Genomic DNA, 3,746 nt, shown 5'->3' with positions numbered 1-3,746 from the left:
CAAACGTGTCTAGCTCCTACAGCCTTGGGGTCTAATAAGCATTTGCTCTTCCTTTTGCCTAAAAGGCTCTGGCCTCCCTCTGCCATGCCATTTCCTATGCACCTGTCAAACCTGAACCTGGTGGCCAGCTTCCCTAAACTAGCAAGCCTGAACCTCCCTATTCTTCATGTCCACAGGACCCCTACTCTGTTGAAGATGTTGTGACAATCACAATCTAAATAATTACGATAGTTATTTGTTATACCATGTGGCTCCACCTCCATGCTGTAAGGTAATACCATTTCTATCTTCACCGTTTTTGTATCTCCATCAATTAGCACAGTGTCTTCCATATACAAAGTACTCAATTATTTACTATGGATGAACTACTCATTGTGAAACAGAAATGACTTGCCAGAGGCTGCAAAGCTAGTAAGTGTTCAGGATTAGAACTCATATGTGATACCAAGATCCACGCATTCTCCACTACACCAATCAGATCATAGTAGAATCATGAGGAATTTTTCACTTGAACGTATGAACTCAGCAAAAGGGAACTGTTGATGAGAAAGATGAGCCCCTGCCGAAAGGGACTTATGAGGCCTCTCCAGTCTTGTCTTATTTCCTCCTCAACAAACACTCGATGGCAAACATCAAGACAAACCAGAAAGTCCTTCTTTTAACTTTTTTCTCATCAAACTTTTTGGCCTAGTTGTTGTTCTGCAGATATCTGTGGTCTTCACTCTGCTTACAACCATCCTAAGGATTCCATGGAGATCCATGGAGTCTGGGGAGGTTGCGACTCACAAGAGCATCTCTGCTGCACCTTCAGGGCAGCTCTCCTTCCATCTGTCTTATATATGGGGCAAGATTGTATTTAAAGAAAGATCTAATATGGGGAGAAATGTTTAGAATCTACTCATCAATATTCTTTTTTAGTCTGGTAGATGATAGTGCTCTAGGCTACAAATGAATCCAAGATTTAAACGTGAAAAAAATGTCAAGGTATTAGAATAAAACATGACCAGATTCCTTTATAATCTTAGAGTGGGAGAAAGGTTTTCCAACTATGACTCAAAATGCCCTAGTTGTAATAGGAAAGATTGATCAATTCAACTACATAAAAACCCTAAATTATGCATGGCAAAAAAAAAAAAGGCAAAATCAAAGAATAGTTCATATTGATATCATATAGAAACAACCCCCTAAAGTATAAATTACTCTTGGAGGAGTAACCAAGAGTATTCCTTGGGGGAAATAACCAAAAACCCAGTAGAAAATGGGCAAAGGACAAGGGCAGTTCACAGAGAAAGGAACAAAAATGGCTTTTATACAATGAAAAATATACTGTCTCACTCATGACAAGAAAAATGCAAACTTAAACTGCACACCTATCATATTGGCTAAAATCCAAGTCCTCAACAACACATATTGGGGTAAGAGTCCTCTCGTGTATTGCTAACAAAAGTACAAAATTAGGCAACTCCTATCAGTGGGACTGTGAAAATATGTTTCAAAATTATAAGTGTATTTACTCTTTAAGCTAGCAATCATACTTCTGGGAATTAATCCTACACATACACCTGCACACATATTGTCTTAGTCTGTTTTGTGCTGCTATAACAGAATATCTGATACTGGGTAGTTTACAAAGAACAGACGTTTACTTTCTCACTCTGAGAAATCTGAGATCAAGGAGCTGGCATTTGGTGTCTGGTGTGGGCCTTATTGCTGCATGAAGGCCACGAAAAGAAGAAGGCAGAAGGCCACGAAAGCAGGCTAGCCAAATGCTGCATGAAGCCTCTTTTATAAGAGCCTTAATCCCATTAATGATGGAGGAGCCTTCATGGCCTATTTGGCAACACCTGAATTTTAGAGGAGACACATATGAAATGATAACACATGTGAAATGATATGTATGTAAGGGTATTTATTGCAGCATAGATTGCAATAGCAAAAGACTAGAAACAATTGTTATATTTGTTTACTTGGAGAGTAAGGAGACTATTAAATATGCCGTGCTAATACCTTCATAATGATCTCCAGCTTTACTAAATGAAAAAAACAATTGACAGAATATGATTCATAGTGTGCTGCCTCTCTAGTGCAAGAAAACAGGAAAACATATTGCTTATATCTGCATGAAGAAATGCAACATCAAAATAGATATATAGAAAATAAATAAAAGGGGTTACCTAGTAGAGGGGAGGAACCAAGTGATTGGGATGAGGGAAGACTTCTCCATTTCTACTTTTTATTTATTTTTATTTTTTTTATTATTATTATTCTACTTTAAGTTCTAGGGTACATGTGCATAACGTGCAGGTTTGTTACATATGTATACTTGTGCCATGTTGCTGTGCTGCACCCATCAACTCGTCAGCACCCGTCAACTCGTCATTTACATCAGGTATAACTCCCAATGCAATCCCTCCCTCCTCCCCCCTCCCCGAGATAAGCCCCAGTGTGTGATGTTCCCCTTCCCGAGTCCAAGTGATCTCATTGTTCAGTTCCCACCTATAAGTGAGAACATGCGGTGTTTGGTTTTCTCTTCTTGCCATAGTTTGCTGAGAATGACGGTTTCCAGCTGCATCCATATCCCTACAAAGGACACAAACTCATCCTTTTTTATGGCTGCATAGTATTCCATGGTGTATATGTGCCACATTTTCTTAATCCAGTCTGTCACTGATGGACATTTGGGTTGATTCCAAGTCTTTGCTATTGTGAATAGTGCCGCAATAAACATACGTGTGCATGTGTCTTTATAGCACCATGATTTACAATCCTTTGGGTATATCCCCAGTAATGGGATGGCTGGGTCATATGGTACATCTAGTTCTAGATCCTAGAGGAATCGCCATACTGTTTTCCATAATGGTTGAACTAGTTTACAATCCCACCAACAGTGTAAAAGTGTTCCTATTTCTCCACATCCTCTCCAGCACCTGTTGTTTCCTGACTTTTTAATGATTGCTATTCTAACTGGTGTGAGATGGTATCTCATTGTGGTTTTGATTTGCATTTCTCTGATGGCCAGTGATGATGAGCATTTTTTCATGTGTCTGTTGGCTGAATGAATGTCTTCTTTTGAGAAATGTCTGTTCATATCCTTTGCCCACTTTTTGATGGGGTGATTTGTTTTTTTCTTGTAAATTTGTTTGAGTTCTTTGTAGGTTCTGGATATTAGCCCTTTGTCAGATGAGTAGATTGCAAACATTTTCTCCCATTCTGTAGGTTGCCTGTTCACTCTGATGGTAGTTTCCTTTGCTGTGCAGAAGCTCTTTAGTTTAATGAGATCCCATTTGTCAATTTTGGCTTTTATTGCTGTTTGCTTTTAGACATGAAGTCCTTGCCCATGCCTATGTCCTGAATGGTATTACCTAGGTTTTCCTCTAAGGTTTTTATGGTATTAGGTCTAACATTCAAGTCTCTAATCCATCTTGAATTAATTTTCATATAAGGAGTAAGGAAAGGATCCAGTTTCAGCTTTCTACTTATGGCTAGCCATTTTTCCCAATACCATTTATTAAATAGGGAATCCTTTCCCCATTTCTTGCTTTTCTGAGGTTTGTCAAAGATCAGATGGCTGTAGATGTGTGGTATTATTTCTGAGGCCTCTGTTCTGTTCCATTGGTCTATATCTCTGTTTTGGTACCAGTACCATGCTGTTTTGGTTACTGTAGCCTTGTAGTATAGTTTGAAGTCAGGTAGCATGATGCCTCCAGCTTTGTTCTTTTGACTTAGGATTGTCTTGGAGATGCGGG

The sequence above is a fragment of the Macaca mulatta genome, chromosome 8, assembly GCF_049350105.2.
Source record: "Macaca mulatta isolate MMU2019108-1 chromosome 8, T2T-MMU8v2.0, whole genome shotgun sequence".
Lineage (NCBI taxonomy): Eukaryota > Metazoa > Chordata > Mammalia > Primates > Cercopithecidae > Macaca > Macaca mulatta.
The sequence above is the reverse complement of the archived record's forward strand: the minus strand, read 5'-3'. Positions refer to the sequence as shown.